Genomic DNA, 22,194 nt, shown 5'->3' on the forward strand with positions numbered 1-22,194 from the left:
TAACAGGAACCACCACCAGGAACCGGGAATAGTGGTCCACTATTGTCAGGGCATAGATGTAGCCCGACCGGCTTGGAGCCAATTTCACATGGTCCAGAGCTACCAGCTCAAGAGGCTGCCTGGTGACGATGGGCCTCTAGGGTGTCTTCTGGCTGGTACAGTCCTTCCTTCTGAGGTTACATGGGCCGCAGTCCCTGCACCACTTCTCTATGGCCCCTCTCATACCGACCCAGAAGAACCGCTCTCTTAGTAGGAACTCCAGTTTCTTCCACCCGAAGTGTCCCGCTCTGTCATGGTAGGCCTCCAGGATCATTGCTGCATCTCGTCTTGGGACCACTACCTGCCAGGTCAACTCGTGTGTCCGGTGGTTGACAAGCCTTCTGCACAGTTTACCTTCGTAGAGGAATAGTCTGCTCTTCTCCTTCCACAGCTGCTTAGCTTCCTCAGGGGCATCCGGATCGGGATAGGCATATGCCTGAGTCAGCATTTCCTTCACCAAGCGAACTGCAGGGTCACTATCCTGCGTTTCAGCCCAGCCGTGACGGGGTAAGGGGTTGAACATGACGGTGGTTAGGTCTCTGTATCTTACCCGGTGAGAATACTGAGAGGCCCCATACCGGTGGAACGCAGGGAGCTCTACTTCCTCCAGCTCTTCCGAGTCTTCTTCTCCTTCGGGTAGGTGGGGCATTCTTGATAGGGCGTCTGCATTGGCGTTGGTTCTGCCTGCCCGGTATTTGATTGTGAAGTCATAATTTGATAGCCGGGCCATCCACCGCTGTTCCAGGGCACCAAGTCTTGCATTGTCCAGGTGTGTCAACGGGTTGTTGTCCGTGTACACAGTGAACTTTGCGGAGGCCAGGTAATGTTTAAACCGTTCTGTGACGGCCCACACCACTGCCAAGAATTCTAGCATAAAGGAGCTGTAATTCTCCGGGTTTCTTTCAGTGGGCCTCAGCTTCCGGCTGGCGTACGTGATCACCCTTTCTCTGCCCTGTTGGTTCTGTGACAGTACGGCTCCCAGCCCCACATTACTGGCATCTGTGTGGAGGATAAAAGGCTGGCCATAATCGGGGTAGGCCAGGATCTCATCCCCCGTGAGGGCCATCTTCAGCTGGCGGAAGGACTCCTCTTCCGGCTTGTCCCACTTGAAGGGTGGCTTGTGACTTCTGGATTTAGACTGACCTATCAGGAGGTCCTGCATTGGAGCTGCCATCTTTGTGAACCCGGGGATGAACCTTCGGTAGTAACCTACCAACCCGAGGAATAGCCTCACTTCTTTGATGTTAGAGGGGCTTGGCCAGCTCTTGATTACTGTAACTGCTAGAACTCTCCTGTTGTTTTTTTTCTAGTTTGCTGGTCACATGACCTTTTTTGCCTATTTAATCCGGCTCTGCCCTCCTGGCCTTGCTGGACTTCATTGTATTACTATTCTTGAGCTAGCTTTGTGCTCTGTTACCTTTCTCTGTTAGTTTCTCTAGGTCTTCTGACCTCCATGTTCTATGTTGTGTGTTTGTCTTTTACTGCTACAATTTCTGCTAGGAGGTGTCCAACTTTATCCCAGTCACTACATCTTGTAGGGATCCCTCTCTTGCATCTTTAGGTCTTTGTACAGACTAGCTGAGGACTTTAGCGGGTCTGATCGCAGGATCAGGTTCCCCGTTACATCGTAGGGATCCAGTTTAGTTCTTTTGTAGAGACAGATCTCCTGTCTTTCCTTAGTGCTTGTAGCAGATCATAACAGTAAGTCCAGCCTAAAAAAAAAAAAAAAAATTTCTCTAAGGAAAGACCTTCAGTTTCCATCATGGTCTTGGTTCAAGATTTGGCTCAACGCTTGCAGGGACTCTCTCTGGAGGTGGCCGAGCTCCAACAACACGTGAGTAGCTCTTCTGGAGCACATTTTGTGGAGCCAAAGATACGTCTGCCTGATCTATTTTTTGGTGAACAACAAGATTTTTTTTCTTTTAAAAATGCTTGTTTATTGTATTTTCGTTTAAGACCCAGATCCTCTGGTGATGAATCACAGCGCATGGGGTTCATAATGTCACTTTTGCGCAAAGATCCTCAGGGATGGGCCTTTTCTCTCCAACCTAGTGATCCGTGCTTTAGATCAGTGGATAGTTTTTTTTCTGCTTTGGGTTTGTTGTACAATGATCCTGATCGTGTCTCATCTGCTGAGTCTGAATTGAGACATCTGAGGCAGGGATCAGGTAATGTGGAAAAATATTGTTCTCACTTCCGTCGGTGGTCTGCCCAGGTGGGGTGGAACGATTCAGCTTTGAAAAGTTTGTTTCTTGCAGGGCTAGGTGAAAGGGTTAAGGATTTGCTGATTGCTTATCCCACACCTGGAAACTTGCAGGAGGCAATGCAATTAGCTATACGGGTGGACAGGAGACTGCGTGCAAGGGTTAATGAGAGTAAATCCTCTGTCATGTCAGCTCCGAGTCTTGAGAGGGTCTGTGCTGACAAAGGAGAGCCGATGGAGATTGGGGCGATGGCACCCCGCTCTCAGGAAAAAGACCGCAGGCTTTCCGGAGGTTTGTGCTTCTATTGCGGAAATTCTGGTCATTTCATTAAGAACTGTGTGCTTCGTATGAACAAAGAAAAAAAAATGGTCAGTCATGCACGTATAGCCTGTTTAAATATTAAGGGAGTATTCCTATCTGCTACTACCGCTGCTCAGGAAGAATTAATTGAATTTCGGGTATTTGTGGATTGTGGTTCTACTCTGAATGTGATTGATGGGGGATTCTTGGAAAAACTTAAATTAAAACCTAAACCTTTGTCATCCCCTATTGCTGTGGTTTCTGTTGATGGCTCTCCCTTGAAGAGTGTTACTCACAAGGTCTGTGAATTTCCCCTCACTATTAATGGTATTCATCAAGAGAATTTGGATTTGGTAGTATTAAATAATTTGCCTTCTCCAGTAATTTTGGGGTTGCCCTGGTTAAAATTGCACAATCCTGTACTGGATTGGTCTACCAATGAAATTAAGTCCTGGAGCCCTAAATGTTATGACAAGTGTTGTAACGGACGTATTGCTGCGGTGGAAAAAGGGGAATTACCTGTACCTATTCAGGATTTTTGGAGAGTTTTTTCTGAGATGGAGTCACAAATTTTGCCTCCCCATAGAGACTATGATTGTACCATTGAATTTGTCCCTGGAGCGACTCTTCCTAAAAGTCGTTTATTTAATCTTACTATTCCTGAGAGAAAGGCTTTGGAGGAATACATACAGACAAGCTTGGCCACCGGTCACAAGTCTCCTGTGGCTGTTGGATTTTTTTTTTGTAAAAAAAAAAGATGGCGGTTTACGTCCTTGTCTGGACTTTCGTGAGATTAATAAAATTACTGTACGCAATCCTTACCCACTGTCATTGATTCCTGATTTGTTTAACCAGTTAGTGGGGGCCAAGTGGTTCTCTAAAATTGATCTCCGGGGGGCACACAATTTGTTGCGCATGAAGGAGGGTGATGAATGGAAGACTGCTTTTAACACTCCTGTGGGTCATTTTGAGAATCTGGTTATGCCTTTTGGTCTTACCAATGCTCCAGCATTTTTTCAGAATCTTTTTAATGACATCCTTAGACCTTTGATCGGCAAAAATGTGGTTGTGTATTTGGATGACATTCTGATTTATTCGCCTGATCTGGAGTCTCATTGGCGGAGCGTACGTGAGGTTTTACAGTTATTTATGGACAATTCGCTTTTTGCTAAGCTAGAGAAATGTGAGTTCGCTGTACAGAGAATTAGTTTTTTGGGTTACATTATCTCCATTGAAGGTTTTGAGATGGACCCGGTTAAAGTTCAAGCTGTGCAGGAATGGCCTAGGCCTATTGGTTTGAAATCGATATAGAGGTTTTTGGGTTTCGCCAATTATTACAGAAAATTCATAAAAAAATTTTCTATTATTGTCAAACCGCTGACCGATCTCACCAGGAAAGGTGCTAATGCGGTTCAGTGGACTTCTGAGGCCATTGAAGCTTTTGTGTTTCTAAAGGAGAGGTTCACCTCTGCTCCCATCCTTATGCAGCCTGATGTGACTAAGCCGTTTTTGGTTGAGGTTGATGCTTCTTCTGTGGGGGTCGGTGCGGTGTTGTCTCAGGAAAGCAAGGATGGAGTACATCCCTGTGCCTTTTTTTCAAAAAAATTTTCTGAGACTGAACTTAATTACGATATTGGTAATCGGGAATTGCTGGCTATTAAACTCGCATTCGAACACTGGCGTCATCTCTTGGCAGGTGCTGAATTTCCCATTCAGGTTTTCACTGATCATAAAAATCTGATCTATCTTGATGCTGCCAAGTGCTTGAATGCCCGTCAGGCTAGGTGGACACTTTTTTTCTCGCGGTTTAATTTTTCCGTTACTTACATCCCGGGTACCAAGAATGTTAAAGCGGATGCTTTGTCTCGCAGCTTTTCTCCCATGGTCGGTGCTGAGGAGGAGGAGGAGAGCATTTTACAAGAAGGTGTTGTGATTGCTGCTTTGGACTCCGTTTTGGAGGATGAGATTCTTAAAGCTCAGGAGAATGCCCCATCTAACACTCCCCATGGGAGGTTGTTTGTGCCTAGGACTTTTAGGAGAGATTTGTTTGTTGAGTGTCATGAGTCTCGGTTGGCAGGTCATCCAGGAATTTCTGAGACCAAGAGACTTGTGGGTCGTAGTTTTTGGTGGCCTGGATGGCAGAAGGAAGTCATTAAGTGGGTGCTTCAATGTACTGTGTGTGCTAGATCTAAGTCTTCGCATGCTCCTGCTGCGGGGTTGCTTTGCCCTCTGGAGGTTCCTAGTGCACCTTGGACACATCTGGCTATGGACTTTATTACTGACCTTCCCCCCTCTGAAGGTTTCACGGTCATCTAGGTGGTCGTGGACCGTTTTAGCAAGATGTGTCACTTGGTTCCCTTCATCAAACTGCCTTGCGCTAAGACACTCGCTAAGGCCTTTGTCAAGGAAATTGTCAGACTACATGGCGTTCCTACTGACATTGTTTCTGATAGGGGACCTCAGTTCGTGGCTCGTTTTTGGCGTGCCTTTTGTGACAGGTTGGGAGTTCATTTGTCGTTTTCATCCGGATATCATCCTGAGTCTAATGGCCAGACAGAAAGAAAGAACCAGGATGTTGAGCAGTTCTTGCGTTGCTTTGTGGCAGACAATCAAGAGGGGTGGTCTGAGTTTCTGCCACTTGCTGAATTTGCTCTTAACAACCATACATCCTCTTCTGCTGGGTGTTCGCCTTTTTTTTGTTGTTCTGGGAGACATCCGTCTTTTGGGTCATTCTCCAAATTGGTATCGGCTGTGCCTGAGGAGGAGAGTTTTTCCGGTGATTTGGAGAGAGTTTGGACGGATGTGCGTGATAATCTTCAGGAGGCTAACAAAAAATCTAAGAGGTACTTTGATAGGAAACGGCAAGAGGTTTCGTTTGCTATTGGTGACATGGTTTGGTTGTCCTCTAAGAATCTGCGATTGAGGATTCCTTCTAAAAAATTGGGTCCCAAGTTTGTAGGGCCCTTTAAGGTGCTTCAGATAGTTAACCAATCTGCTGTTAGGTTGGAGGTTCCTACCTCCTGGAAGATTAATCCGGTGTTTCATGTTTCTCTGTTGAAAAGAGCTGATGTGTCGGTTGGTGACGCCTCTGCCACTGTTCCTCCGGTGGTGGAGGACGGGGAATATGAAATTTCCCGCATCCTAAATTCTAGACGGTATAGAGGGAGTTTGCAGTATCTCGTCGCTTGGAAGGGTTTCGGACCCGAGGATAACTCATGGGTGAGGGCGGATGATGTTTCTGCTTCCAGACTTGTCAGAGCGTTTCACAGGAGGTTTCCTGATAAGCCCGGGCCTAGGGGATCCGGAGGATCCTCTTAGAAGAGGGGGTACTGTTAGAACTCTCCTGTTGGTTTTTTTCTAGTTTGCTGGTCACATGACCTTTTTTGCCTATTTAATCCGGCTCCGCCCTCCTGGCCTTGCTGGACTTCATTGTATTACTACTCTTGAGCTAGCTTTGTGCTCTGTTACCTTTCTCTGTTAGTTTTGCTAGGTCTTCTGACCTCTATGTTCTATGTTGTGTGTTTGTCTTTTACTGCTACAATTTCTGCTAGGAGGTGTCCAACTTTATCCCAGTCCCTAGATCTTGTAGGGATCCCTCCCTTGCATCTATAGGTCTTTGTACAGACTAGCTGAGGACTTTAGCGGGTCTGATCGCAGGATCAGGTTCCCCGTTACATAGTAGGGATCCAGTTTAGTTCCATTGTAGGGACAGATCTCCTGTCTTTCCTTAGTGCTTGTAGCAGATCATAACAATAACCTTGTCGGGGTCGGGGGCTACTCCCTCTGCACTCACCACGTGTCCTAGGTACTGTACCTTCGGTTTCAAGAGGTGACACTTTGAGGGCTTCACCTTCAGGCCAAAGCCTGCCAGGGCTTCGAACACCTCTGCCAGGTGTTTCAGATGGTCCTTGTAGGTCTTCGAATATACAATCACGTCGTCTAAGTAAAGTAGGACTGTCTCAAAGTTTTGGTGCCCTAGACAGCATTCCATCAGCCTCTGGAAGGTCCCGGGTGCATTGCAGAGCCCAAAGGGCATACAGTTGAATTCACTTAATCCCATCGGGTGGTGAAGGCGGCCTTCTCCTTGTCAGCCTCTGCCACAGGAACCTGCCAGTACCCGCTAGTAAGATGCAAAGTAGAGAAGAAGTTAGCTGATTTTAGTGCGGCTAAGGACTCCTCTATCCTAGGCAACGGTTACGCGTCTTTATGGGTAATACGATTAACCTTTCTATAGTCCACGCACTTTCTCATGGTACCGTCTTTCTTTTTTACCAAAACTAAGGGAGCTGCCCAGGGGCTACAGCTATCTCTAATGACCCCAGCTTCTTTCATTTCTCTGAGCATGCCCTTTGCGTTCTGATAATGTGTAGGGTGTACAGGTCTGTGTCTCTCTTTTATTGGTGGGTGGCTCCCCGTGGGGATGTGGTGTTCCACTCCCTTTACTCGGCCGAAGTCTAGCGGGTGCTTACTAAAGATTCTCTCGTACTCCTGAACCACCGGTAGACTCCTTGTTTTTGGTGCAGGGGAGTGGAGTCAGCACCCACATGGAGTTTCTGGCACCAGTTCTCCTTGTGTTTCTGGGAGCCATTATCCTCCACCGGTGGAGATGGAGGCAAGGGTTCCATGACCCTGATTGCATTGTGTTCAACAGCAAACAATTTGGCTAATGTAGCGTACCAAGGCAAGTGTACTTTCCTTTACCCAATGTTTAAAATCCGGACGGGCACCCTTCCACGGCGGACATCAACCACCCCCCGGGCTGTCAAAATGGTGGGCCTGCTGTCTGAGTACACGGCTTCTACCATGGCTTGGTAGTCTCTCCCTCTTAACCCGATAGCAGTCCGACACCAGATCATCATTTCACTTTTGGGAGGCATGGCAATGGGGAACGGGTCGCTCATCCTCACGCTACCGTTCTCACCACCAGACAGTTCTACCTGTTGCCGTCTCATCAGGGCTCTTATCTCTTTCTGGAGGACCCTCTGTTGGCTGGAGCTAGCATTCATCACCACCTGCTGTAAAATTACAATTATCTCTGAAAGACTATTTTCAATCACGTTAGTACCCAAAGTTATTTTAGGGTGACTTTCACGACGGTCAGTGTCCACAATAATCACTCCCTGTGCCGGCAGTTCAACCTTACCAATCTTGATGGTCATCTCTCTGAACCCCACCTGCGGCACGGGTTGACCATTGCTGGCGATGATGCTCAAGTCATCGTCTGGATAACGGGTTATATCAGTGTCACTCCAGTACTGCTTGAAAAGTACTTAGGGGATGGTAGTCACTTGGGACCCGGTGTCCAGCAGTGCACTCATAAGGATACCGTCCAGCATTACGGGTAAAACCGGGCGTCCCCCTACGTACTTATCACGCCAATTAGACGGGCCTGGTGACCTTATGCCTGGGGGTTGGCCCTATGCCCCAGGTCGGACCCGTTTAAAGTACAGTACCTGGTTATGTGTTCCGGCTGGCTGCAACGGCGGCAAATCGGCTGTCCATCCTCAGTGTAACGGTCGGCGGGCCTCCCTCTGAACGACGGGATCCTCCTCCGTCGACGCCATGGGACATCCTCCGGACTGGAAGCCAGCTTGATTGGTCCTGACGGGTCCATCTGTAACGACTGTACGGTCCTGGTCAATGCAGCAACACTCTTTGTTAGTTCTTGGACCTGATGGTGCAGGTTTGCAGGCGGGGATGGGTTTAGGGCCTGCGCATCAGCCCCCACAAGGTCTGCAGGGTAGGGCGCTGCCTCCTGGTGGTAAGTGATGGCAGGGCGCCGGGAAGCTACAGCGCCACCTGGTGCGGGTTCTCGGAGCACCCTGATGGCCCTATCTTTGAACTGTGCAAAAGTCAAATCGGGGGTCTGTAGGGCCATGAGGCGCAGCTGGGTTCTGTGGGCGCTGGACAGCAGACCTTCTATGAACTGGTCAGTCAATAGTTTATCTGTATCCTGCACGCTGCCAGGGTTAGCTTGTTTGATTGCTCTCAGGGCTTCTTGCAAGTTTAAGGCATAGTCTCTGATACTATCTTGGGCTCGCTGCTTACATCCATAGAACCGCATTTTGATTTCTGCTGAGGTTCGGGTATCAAAGGTGTCCCGTAGACGGGTCAGAACCCCCCTTACAGTCCTTTTCTCCTCCGCTGTCCAAGACTTTACCTCCCGCTGGGCCGCACCAGTTAACTGCCCTATCAGTATGCTTACTTTCTGTTCTTCTGTCAGGGGATAAACCTTGAACAAGCTATACAGCCTTTCTTTAAAGTCACCCAAGGTATGCGACTCGCCGGCATACTGTGGCAGCCAGGCCACTCCGGTGATATAGGACATGGAAAACAGCATCACAGCTGCAGCGGCTATGCTGGTGGTAGAGGGTCCCTCCGCGTCCGACATCTTCCTCCCCCCTAGTTAACCATGGCCTACCTTCCAGCGATCCTCTTCTGTAGCCCGCGGCTCTGCTTGCGTCGCTCGGTGATGACGTCGGCGTTCGCTGGATCTCCTTCCAGGACCTAGTGCAGCGTCTCAGCGTAGGGCAGGGCTTCAGGTCTCGCGCATTTTTTGATGTCCACGCCCCTCTTCTTCCCGCGCGGCGTTCCGAAGATGGCGCGCGATGGCGGGAAACGGCTCCGGATGGCGGGAAATGGCCCCGAATGGCGGGAAACTTCACTCAGGTATGTATAAAGTCTTTTTCAGGCACGCAATACCCGTTTGTGGCGGGTTGGTCACAATCGTGCCGACTACGCCAAAGCTGACTCGCCCCCTGGGCCATGGGGTACCCGGAACCGGGCTTCTGTACGATGCTGGGGGTAGTAGTGGCAACCTGATCCCGTGGCTCAGGGTGGTCAGACCAAATTGTGGCAGTCTATCAATCAGTGCTTTAAATGTCCGACTACGCCACCCGTGGATTGCGGTCAGGGATAACCGCCGCTGCGAGGCAGACCGCTGAGGCTGGTGTTGGTGTGCAGCACAGGGGTAGGATAACTCCCCACGGGAAGAGTATAGCCTCAGGGCAGTGTAGGTGGATGCTAGGGGTGATAGTGCAGGCCGCAATAGTAAGAGTTCAGAGTCCGCTTAAAAAAGTACAGGGTCTTTATTGTAGGAATTATTAATGACCCAACAGTAGTACCGGTTAGGAATGGGCCTGGGTGTCTGAGAGCATTCGGGCGAGCCCCACTGGTCAGGGTGAGTGTGTAGGCCTACCATTCTCTCTATGCTCTTTCTGACTATCCCCCTCTTCGTGGTGTAATAGCCCACGTCCCTGAGCTGGCCGTGTACTTCTTGCCTGTATGGCTTGCGACTCGGGCCTTGGGTACCTTTTGCTTTCTCCTCACTGTACTGGTCCCTCTGTGTGGCGGAGCCTCCAGGCTTCTTAGGCCAAGGGACCTGAAATCCCTCGCGGGTTGGTTCTCTGCTGCTGGGCTTATAACCCTGACAGCCTCGGACCCCAATGTCCAGTTAGAATGGTTCTCTCAGCCAGGACCGGCTCTCGTCGCCTCTGTCCCTGGCTTGCAGTTTCTCCTCTGCCTCACGGACTCCTCAGCTGCTGCTGACCTGTCCCTCTTCTCTGAGAACCCTTCTGGTCACTTCAGAAGTGGGTTCTGGTCTCTCTAACCCTGCCCCAGTTCCAGCTTTTATAGGGCAGCCAGCTCCCCCTACTGGCCTGGGACAGGAGGTGCTGCATGCTAATGGTCCCTAACCAGGGAACCTCCCTCCTGCTCTCAGACACAGATTATTGTTTGTGACATCCAGGCCTAGGGTGACACACTAGCTTCTTATACTTATTGTTATAACTGCACAAGCATATGCATGCGGGTAATCTACAACCCAGGGAGACTAAAACCTAACACTGACAGACCCCTGTTCAGACTGGTAAAAGCCCTACTCTGACCCTGGTCTGTCCCTACCTGACCACTGAGGATGGCACTCTAAGATAATGCAATGGCACCCCCACTTGACGGCGGCTCACCCTGATTGTAATTAACAGCAAGAAATGCCAACAGGGGGACAGAATATAAACTTGCACCCAAAAGATGATAGGCACACAAATTAAAACACCTGTGTTAAGCTATAGAGACTGCAGTCAGAAAAGCAGAACCCAAATACCCAGAGAAAAAATGTGACTCCTGTGGCTCGGCAAAAAGAGAAGCCAACCACAGAACACAAACTCAAGGGACTGAATCCAGGAGCATGACAGTACCCTCCCGTCTACGAGGGGCCACTGGCCCCTCAGAGATCCTTAACCGCTGACACCGCTGACAGACTCCCTCACTAGGTAACCTGCATGCAAATTTTTTCCTCAAACAAAAAATTAAAATCTGGACTGAAACGTTTCCACTTAACATGATATTGCTATTGACATCTGACACATCTGGAACGCAACACTCGCTCCCCCTTATACTCCGGAACAAAACTACGTGGTAAAGCATCAACCTCGTCATTCTTAGTATCAGGGAGATATGTCACAGAGAAATTGACTGAGGACAGAAGATTAAGAAAAGACTATCTTGAGGGCAGCAAAAGCATCAACAGCCTCAGGAGACCAAGAGGAAAAGTCAGTACCCTTCTTGGTCATATCAATAAGAGATTGGACTATGACTGAAAAGTTCTTAACAAACTTACGATAAAAATGAACAAACCCAAAGAACCTCTGTAAATTTTTAAGATTCTTTGGTTGTACCCAGTCAAGGATGGCCTGTACATTAATGGGATCGATCTGAGCACAATCATAAGACCTCTGCGGGAGAAAAACTTCACACTCAGTCTCAGAAAAAACACTCTCAGAATGCTGAACAAAATTAGGAGGAGATCTCATAGATGACAAGGGTTTAGATAAACAACTTGAAAAACAGAAATTCTCCCAAGACTTAACCTCACGAGTCTCCCAATTGATGGTAGGATTGTGTTTCAGCAACCAGGGCATACCCAACACAATTTTAGCTTGCAAAGAAGGAAGAACCCTGAATGAAAAAGATTCTGTGTGTAACACACCCATTTTAATGCACACATTCTCAACCTTAGAAGTAACATGAGTCTGGATAAGGGGAGAACTATCAACTGCGGAAACTTGAACAGGATGACCAAGAGTGGTAACTGTGTATCCACAGATCAATGAGATCTAAGGCAGAACCTGAGTCAACAAAGGCAGAGGTAACCATGAGTCCAGATTTGGTAGCCAAACACACTTGTAAAAAACAACCATTAGTCTGCATGTGACATAACTTCAAACCTTTAGAAACAATGTCCTGAAATATTAGTGACTCTTCTCTTTCCTTCTCCCTAGATTTAAGAAATTCATTATTATATTGGAAACACTGAATCATTACAGGACCTGTTCGACCGCAGTATAGACAGAAACGAACCAGTGCTTCATGTTTAATTTCCCCATTGGACTCTGAAGGCCCCAATTTGCATCGGTTCTCCTGCCTCAATAGGGTGAGAAGGGGGAAATCACTAAAAAACCCTCAAACATTTTCTTATCCCTAAGACATCTGTCCAAACGCACTGCCAGTGACATGGCCTCATCCAGGGACAATGGGGAGGAACTATAAGCCATCATATCTCTTATATGACTAGTAAGACCCTGGTAAAATTGACTGTGGAGAGCTGGGTCATTTCAGGAGGTCTCCACTGCACAGTGTCTGAACTGAGAGTAGTATTCCTTCACACTGTGTTTTCCCTGAACCAACCTGCAGATCATTGATTCAGCAACAGCAACTTTATCAGGGTTGTCATAAATGAGCCGCAGAGCAGAGAAAAAAGTGTCTTCTTAGGAAAGCACTAGAGAATCCTCAAGCAGAGAAAATGCCCAAGCCTGAGGATCTCCAAGGAGCAACAACAAAACAATACCCACATGTTGACTCTCTCCACCAGATGAAACAGGACAAAGATGAAAAAACAACTTACATGAAGAAAGAAAAATGGAAAACTTACTTTGGTCCCCTTCGTAAGAATCCGTCAAATTTACCTTACACTTAGAAGGCAGTTTTAGGTGTTATAGAGCCTGCATAGCGGCAATTAACACATGCTGATATTGCTGCTTGATATCTGCCACCTTCAACGGCAAGGACCGCAAAGCGTCCACAGTGTACATGATGACTACTGAGCACAAACAAGTGGAGTGGGCTGGTGATAATGTTATGACTACACAAGCACATGGGTAATGTACAACCCAGGGAGACTAATACCTAACCCTGACAGAAAAGAAGAACCCAAACACCCAGAGAAAAGGTATTTCTCCTGTGGCTGGGCAGAAAGAGAAGCCAACCACAGAACACAAACTCAAGGGATCGAATCCAGGAGCATGACACTTATCTGTACTGCCATGCCATTATACTTGTCTTGGTTACTTGCAGAAGGGGTACAGCTCTGGAAAGCATATATCTTACATTATAAATATGACTTTTATTTATGAGAATCACTGGAGCCCCGAGTACCTATAGTTCCACAAGTTGCCACTCTATTTTCTTACATGACTGAAGTAATACATTGAAAAAATACAGGGCAATTTTTCGTGTATTTGATTATCTGAAGACATTTGCATTGGAATATAAACATTTTCAATGACATTGGCTGATATGAGAAAAGATCATTGTGGATAAGGAGCTCATAATAGATCTCCCTGCTTTATCAAAGTTGTTTCATTGACAATGGAAGTTTCTAGTTGATCCATAAATTATCCACTAGGGACCTTTAATTTTTCATGACCGTATGGAAAGGATGTTATATTCTTTTGAGCTCCAAGCTGATCATACCCATGTTGTAATGCATTGCACATGCTACATTGAAGAGAAATACACTTAAATGCATTATAGTATTTTCCTTTCTACACTTCTTATAACACCTCCATTAGTGTTGCTGGGAAGTTTTGCTCTTTATTACCACAATCAATTTAAAGCTATCTTTAATCTGACCATAATTTTGACCCTTGCTCCTAGCAGCATGTCTTTAGACTCATGGTATGATATACTTGTTACAATTTTTCCTACTTTAGTTATTGAAAATGCAATTGCTTTCTAATTCCATGTTAGAACCACAATTTCTCTCCTAGACTCCATTTCTTTTATTTTAGGATGTTCTTATTAGAAGCTCAATATCCCTCTTCATTTTTTTTGCTATTTATGAACCTGGTACTTTCCATGACATTAGTTTTTATGCCAGATAGTCAGACATGTAATTTAAACCAATACATGTCAATGAATATCATCCTTATTTGTCTTCCAATCTACCTTGTTGATGACCAAAAATAATCCTGCACATGTCAGGTCTCAGTCATCTCAAGGTTTTCTTTCTTTGAAATAAGTCATTAGTTCTAGCAGAAGCCTTCATTGTCTCTCCGTGGAATCATGTGTACTCTGTGACAATGACATGTTTGGCCCAGAGCTCCAGAATCAAACCGAATTGGAATCATGAATGTTGACATCTGTGCAATATGCTAGTGAACATCCGCCAGAAAATCTAGTTACGCAAGTCAGCTTACAGTCATACGACGGTCAGGGTCCACTTATTTGTTTGAGTTGTCAAAACCATAAGCTATTATTGCTTGTATATGGTATAATACAGAAGTCTGATACTGGCTGGATCTGAAGACAAACCTTAGAAATAGGATCACACAAATTGCAGTAGAGTATAGCAATATTATTAGGGGCTTCGATTTTTTTTTATGACAAATGCTAATTTCAGAACAATTGTTCTCAGCTCTGCATACCCTTAAGAAATAATTGTCCTTCCACACCCTACTGATTTCATAGGCATTGTTGTTCTTATCCCATATGTGTACCAAGAGTTATTGGTGGAGTACCATTTTTTTTTTAATTAAGCGAGCTATGAATTTCGCATATGCATATTTAACATTTAAAGCTTGTATAAATTTGATTAATGACTCTGTTTCGAGTTCCTGCTTCATCGCCTAACATCAGTGATGACATTGTAGGGAATGCATTTACATCTCGGCCCTTCTGTAGACTGTGTTTAGTTATTCCACAGTCATTTAAACATGACGAGCAAGCAATTTGGCATCTGTGTTTAGCCTCCAAACATGTATGTATTGAAATTATGAACATGTCCCAAGCATCCAGCATGTGTTCAAATGGGAAAGCTTTATAACTGCACCATATGGAGTAGAAGCTGTATAAATGCTGAGGATTGAGAAGACAGCACCCCACCAAGTAAGGCTAATATTATTCTTACTTAAAAATGATTATGTACAGTAATCAAGCATAAATTGCATGCAATACAAAATTAAAAGTTTGTTCTTTTTTTCTTAAATTTCATCTTACAAATGTAAGAAAGATATGATAATAGAAGATATAACAAGCATGATACTATTTTACATGACAGTGGACAAGCTTAATAGTTTTGTAAATACTCGAGAGTGAATTTATAGATAGAATTAAATTCTTCTCAAATCTCACAAAAAATTGTATTCTCCAGAAGAAGGATTTTTTGTAACTTGCTCCAAGTGAATTCAGTAAATTGATGACCAACTGAGGCTGCCATTTTTCTGAACCCTTCTCTTTGGCCTTTTCGCTCCAGGCCAGATATTTTGTCTTGACTAGACTTTTGACTAGTGTTGAGCCACCCCCGTAGTGTTCGGGTTCGGTTCGTCGAACACCGGGATGTTCGTGGAAATGTTCGTGGAACACCTTAGAACACCGTCGAACACCATTAAAACCAATGGCAGGCAAACAAAAACACATAGAAACACATAGAAAACACCTACAAAGGTGTCCAAAAGCTGACAAACTGCTCAGGAGACACTCTCTTTAAAAAAGCCGGCCGGCAATTCAACAGCAGCATACACCGGTACCCGACAATTTAGACAAGAAGGAATAGAGCATCACACATAGATTAGTGTTAAAGGATTTATTAAAAAAAAATAATAGTGTTTTCATGCACCGTCTCTTTAAAAAAGCCGGCTGGCAATTCAGTATCGGTACCCGACAATTTATAACAGAAAGAATAGAGCATCACACATAGATTAGATAGATAGAAACATGTCAGTCACATATATAAGAAGTACAGTGATAGTGTTGATTACTGTACTTGTCATTTAGTGTTAAAATAAAGGATTTATTAAAAAAAAAATTGGCGTGGGGTTCCCCATAATTTTAGTCTCTAGCGGAGGTTAAGCAGACGACTGGGGCAGATGTTTGAAGCCTGGGAAGGGGGTAATACCCATGGAGCTTCCCAGGCTACTAATATCAGCCCCCAGCTGAATACCTAGCCTTTACTAGCTATTAAAATGGGGGACCCCCAAAAAAATGATGTGGGGTCCCCCCTATTTTAAAAGCTAGCAAAGGCTAGGCAGACAGCTGGGGGCTAATATTAAGAGCCCAGGAAGGGTGCCATGAATATTGGCCCCCTCCCAGGCTAGAAACACCAGCCGTCAGCCGCCCCAGAAATGGCACATCCATAGGATAGGATCCATAGGATGAACTCAGCTCACCTCATGCACGTCACTGACAGCGTTGGAAAATTCTTAGCGCTTCAGCAGGAGAATTCTCCCACGCTGGGATGGCATTGAGATGACAGGCTGGATGGCTGCTGAGCGCTGCAATCCAGCATGCCATTCTTCATAGACACTGCAGAGCGCAGGCATGCTTGCGCTCTGCAGTGTCTCTGAAGCATGACAAGCTGGATGGCAGCGCTCAGCAGCCATCCAGCCAGTCATCTCAATGCCATCCCAGCGTGGGAGAATTCTCCTGCTGAAGCGCTGAGCGCTGAGAATTTTCCCACGCTGTCAGTGACGTGCATGAGGTGAGCTGAGTCATTATCTCAGTAAATTGAAATAATTAATAAAAAACACTTGCAAAGGCTTCCTATGCATTTAAAAAGGTCCCTTAGGCTATGTGCCCACGATGCAGAAATGAAGCAGAAAATTTCTGCAGCATTTCTGCATCTCCCTGGCAGAAAAAACGCATGCAGATTGTGCATGCGTTTTTCCTGCAGAATACATGCGGATTCACATGCGTACCCACATGCGTTAACGCATGTGTTTCCGCATGCGGACTGACAAACTTTCCAAGCGATAGCATCACTTGGAAAGTGCTTGACAACTAGGTCACACTATATAAATCCATGCAAAAGGCATGGATTTATATAGTGTGACCATAAAAATAAAAAAATAAAGCTATACTTACCCCCGATCCCCCGCCGCGTGTGCTGTCGTGCTCGTCCTGGCTTCTTCCGGGTTGCCGGCATCTCGCGAGACAGCCTGCGGTCACATGACCGCAACGTCATCTAAGGTCCTGGAAGGAGAAGCGCTGCAGGGGCCGCCGGACAGGTGAATATAAACTTTATTTATTATTTTATTCTTTTTTTTTACAGGTACACTGGTACCAAGGTCTGGATGAGAGTCTTCTCTCCTCCAGAACTGGGTACCATCCGCACATAGAGACGCATATAATCCGCTTGTACAAATGTACAGACGCGGATTCTATGCGTCTCAATGCAAGTCAATGGCGGCGCTTCCGCAAAATTAATGAACATGCTGCGGATTTATTTGCGCTGCAGAAACACTGTGGAAAAATCCGCAGCATGTGCATTGACATTGCGGAATGCCATTGGGGACCATGGGGTGCGGATTACCATACGTTTTTGATGCGTTTCCGCTGCGGAAATTCCGCAGCATAAACGCATGAAAAACGCATCGTGTGCACGCAGCCTTAGTCAGTTTAAGTAGGCTCCACAATCATGGGGAAGACTGCTGACAGATGTCCAGAAGGCAGTCATTGACACACTCCACAAGGTCCCAGAGTTTCAATTTTCATTTGGAAATCAAGATCCCAAAGTCTGGAGGAAGAGTGGAGAGGCACACAATCCGAGCTACTTTAGGTCTAGTGTGAAGTTTCCACAATCAGTGATGGTCTGGGGAGCCATGTCATCTGCTGATGTAGGTCCACTGTGTTTTATCAAGATCAAAGTCAGCGCAGCCGTCTACCAGGAAATTTTAGAGCACTTCATGCTTCCCTCTGCCGACAAGCTTTTTGGAGATGGAAATTTCATTCTGCAGCAGGACTTGGCACCTGTCCACACTGCCAAAAGTACCAATACCTGGTTTAAACAATATCACTATGCTTGATTGGACAGCAAACTCGCCTGACCTTAACCCCATAGAGAATCTATGGGGTATTGTCAGGAGGAAGATGAGAGATACCAGACCCAACAATGCAGACGAGCTGAAGGCTGCTATCAAAGCAACCTGGGCTTCCATAACGCCTCAGCAGTGCCACAGGCTGATCGCCTCCATGCCACGCCGCATTGATGCAGTAATTGATGCAAAAGGAACCCGACCAAGTATTGAGTGCTTTCACTGAAGATATATTTCAGTAGGCCAACATTTCGGATTTTAAAAACATTTTTCAAGCTGTTGTTATAAAGTATTCTAATTTACTGAGATAATGACTTTTGTGTTTTCATTGGCTGTAAGTCATAATCATCAACATTAACAGAAATAAACACTTGAAATAGATCACTCTGTTTGTAGTGACTCTATATAATATATGAGTTTCACTTTTTGTATTGAAGAACTGAAATAAATTAACTTTTTGATGATATTCTAATTTATTGAGATGCACCTGTATGTCCCCCATACTGGTATACATGCTGCCAATCCTGGGCCTTTTCCTGGTGTATATATCCCCCATCCTGGGTTCATTCCTGGTATATAAGTCCCCCATTCTACCGCTGTTCTGTAACGCATAAGAAAAAGAACATTCAACTCACCTTCCCCTGCTGCCATGACTCATGGCGTCCTCTTTAGAGGCTGGTAGCTGACATTGGTGAGTCTGCTATGGATGACGTATGACATCACTGCCATGCTCCACTTGCCGACGTCAGCACCTGGCCTGTGATCGGCCGGAAGCATATATTGCAGTGCAGGGACCCGGTGGATCTCTGAACCGCAATAGATTTCAGCTGAATGTGTGTCCCATAAAACAGGGAAAATATATATCTTTGTATCGTGTTAGCCAGTAGATAGAAAAATATTTAGATTTGAGCATCCTCAGTGGTTGAAACCATTAAATGGCTAACTGAAAAGATGGTAACAAATTGCAAGCTTTCGAGACTACTCAGGTCTCTTCATCAGGCATAGTAACACAAAATCTGAAGAGTCACATATTTATACACAGCGAGACACAGAAATAATACAATAGATGAGACAAGTGACGTAAAGCAGAGCTATTACTATTGGAGAGGGATAAACAGTTGTGGCTGTAAATATTGGAATAGTTCAGAGATAAGGAGTGTGAACATTTTATTATCCTGTGATTGAGGTCTGTTCCAGGGTTGTGATGACCCCACAGGTCGGATGAGCACATTCCTTAGTTGATGTAGAATGACATAAATCCCTGCGACACATTCATTCCTGCTCTGAAGGTGTCAAAGGTCATCATGAGTTTATATTCCCAAACTTTTCTGTGTCTCTGAGATTTGAAGTTACCTTTTAATACCAGTAATTTCATATCTGTAATGCTGTGATCAGGGATACAAAAATGTTTGGCCACGGGTAGATCTATTCTTTTTTCTTTTATTGTGTGGCGATGAGAATTTATCCTTGTTCTAAGTTTTTGCCCTGTCTCCCTTACATACAGACCTCCAGCTGGACATTTGGTACATATAATTAAGTACACCACATTAGATGTGATGCAACTGAAAGTACCTGGGATATTGTAGTCCTGATGTGAATTGGGTATCTTTATCTTGTCTGTGGTCATTATAAATGGACAGGTTTTACATTTTTTTGGGTTGCAGAGAAAGGTTCCTGTAGTTGGTGGAGATGACAGGGAGCTTCTGACAATGATGCTTCTTAAATTTGGAGGCTGCCTGAAACACAGAAGTGGGGGGTCTGGAAATATGGATTGTAATCGGGCATCTTTTTGTAGTAAAGGTTGTAGTTTCCGTGCAGCTCCCCTTTGCACCTCCAGATTTGGATTGTAGGTGACTACTAAAGGCACCCGATTTCTTTCTTCTTTAGTTTTGTAATGTAGGAGGTGATTTCTTGATATTCTGGTGGCTCTTGTAATCTGGTTCTCAATTGTTCTTGGATGGTAGCCTTGATTCAAACAGGTCTTTCTGAGGCCACCAAGGTGTATGTCTCTATCCATAGGGTTGGAACATATCCGATTGAATCTGATGGCTCGGCTATAGACAATAGAGTTTTTTATGTGTTTTGGATGGAAACTGTCCCATTTAAGGTACGTTGGACAGTCCATTGGCTTCTGGTACAGGGATGTCTCTATTTCATTGTTCTGTAGTTTAACGATGGAGTCCAAAAAGTTAATTTCAGCACGAGAGTAGTTGAGTGTTAGCTTGATGGTGGAATGCAATTGATTAAAGTGTTCATGCAACGTCTTCAGCTGTTGCTCAAACTCCATGCAGATGATTAAAATATCGTCAATGTAACAATAGTAGGCCAAATGCCTGATGGGACATGAGGACAAAAAGTCACTTTTAAGCTTGGCCATGAAGAGATTTGCATACTGTGGAGCCATTTTACTTCCCATCAGTCTCCTGTAGATATATGTTGTTATCAAATTCAAATTAATTGTGGGTGAGGATGAATTTTGTAAGTTTCACCACAGATTCAACATCAATTGCTGTATTTTCCATGAAGATTTTGCAGGCATTTAATCCATCCTGGTTTGGGATATTAGAGTACAAAGATTCCACATCTATGGTAGCCAGGATGGTTCCTTCTGGTAGAGGACCTATTGCTGCTTGTTTATTCAGTAGGTCCATCGTGTCCTGAATGTTGCTGAGTGTATTCTTTACTAGGGGTTTAAGAACACCCTCTACCCATCCAGAAACTTGCTCAGTGAAGGTGCCCACACATGAAATAATTGGTCTTACTGGATTTCCAGACTTGTGGATTTTGGGAAGCATGTAGAATGTCCGTATTCTTGGACTCTCTGGTATCAGGTCATCGGCTCTTATGGAAAATTATTTCAGAAGACTGCACCTGAGGGAATATTTCAATGATACAGAAGATTCAGAACCCACCCGAACTGAAGGAAAAGGGAGCTTGACAACCAAGAAGAGGTCAGACTGGACACCTCCACCTGGACGCAACTCTCATTTGGATACATATATAGACTAACTCAGACATGTCATAAAATCCACCACCATAGACACAAACAGGAGACAAGCATCCAACATCAGTGCCCAGGAGAGAAAGGCCTTACAATCTTTGAAAACCAACAAAGAAATCATCATTAAACCTGCTGACAAGGGTGGTGCAATAGTGATGATGAACACATCAGACTACATGAAGCAAGCAAACATACAACTGATGGACACACGCTACAACAAAAAACTGGAGTCTGACCCTACATATAACTATTACAAGGAACTAAAGAAGTTGGTATCTTGTCTACCTGACGAATCCATAGAAGCTAATGACCTGGTACCAGAGAGCAAATAACTAGCCAGTTTTAAAATAATAATAAAAAATAGATATTAAGCAAACACGTTCACATGATACATCCTTCAGTTTTTATGCTGTAAGGGCAAGCATAAGGTTCTCCTCTTTACAAGGACATGCCAGAGTTTTTATACATTGCTTTCTGTAGGATCATTTATTTTATAATTCCTCAATTGCTTTTACTATATTTCTCATGCTTTATCAAATGCAAAGTGGCAGCAGACATCATTCTTTTAAAACCATTAGATTACATAGCGATTCCTTTCATGTATGTATGAATTTTTCCAAATAAGAATGGGGAAATGCTGGCAAGGACATTCATTTAAATTTGTATCTAAAATATGTAATATATCATGCCTGGCAGAACTAGGTAGCATGAGAATAGATACAATGTGGCAGTTGGCTGATAAAATGAGCATATTACATACTACATTGGTTTTGTTAACATTCTGGTGTAGTATGGACACTTGATCAGAAGGGTTCTGTTCTTTTCCTGGTACAGTTTATCAGCCACCAGCTGGGACCAGGCTTTACACATCATTGGGGTGTAGAGACTTTTCTATCAGTCTGTCATTCATCAGAATTGCACACTTTATCCTTTAAGGCTGGGAGATTCTCTGACCATGTACCACTTACCATGATTGCTACAGTTACTCCATAATTTCCCTGACCCCGAGTCTTTCTTTTATTCTGCTGTCTTTCTATTCAATTGGGAGAAATGATCTGTACAGCTTGCATTTACAATGAAGAAAGAAATCTCATTTCTTATAAAACTTTAGTTACCAGATTTCACATTAACCTAAACCCCTACGTGATCATATAAGTAACTTGACCACAGTAATGTCAGCGCAGCCTGTTAATGCATTCCATCTACATCCCAGTAGTGTAATAGACTAGGTATTCTTTTCTATCTTTTTTTTGTGTCACGAAAACTTATGAAATGGATGTATGCAAGTCAGCATTCACATGAATAAAATATATTCGTGCTCCATCCACCTCAATACATTTTCGGCATAAGCAATCCAATCCACAGCTACATATCGTGCTGTAAAAACTTTAGTATGTGATTGCTGGTATTGCCTGCTAATAAAAACACCTATTGTATGGAAACAACAGCACAGAGCCTGATAAGTGACACATCACTGAAATTAATGTTTTAGGCCCTATATCATGCTGTCCTCAGATTACATAGCTAAATTCTGCTGACAGATTCCGTTTAAAGAGTAACCGTT

The sequence above is a fragment of the Phyllobates terribilis genome, unplaced genomic scaffold, assembly GCF_046119375.1.
Source record: "Phyllobates terribilis strain yellow unplaced genomic scaffold, ASM4611937v1 Scaffold_2__4_contigs__length_985480577, whole genome shotgun sequence".
NCBI lineage: Eukaryota > Metazoa > Chordata > Amphibia > Anura > Dendrobatidae > Phyllobates > Phyllobates terribilis.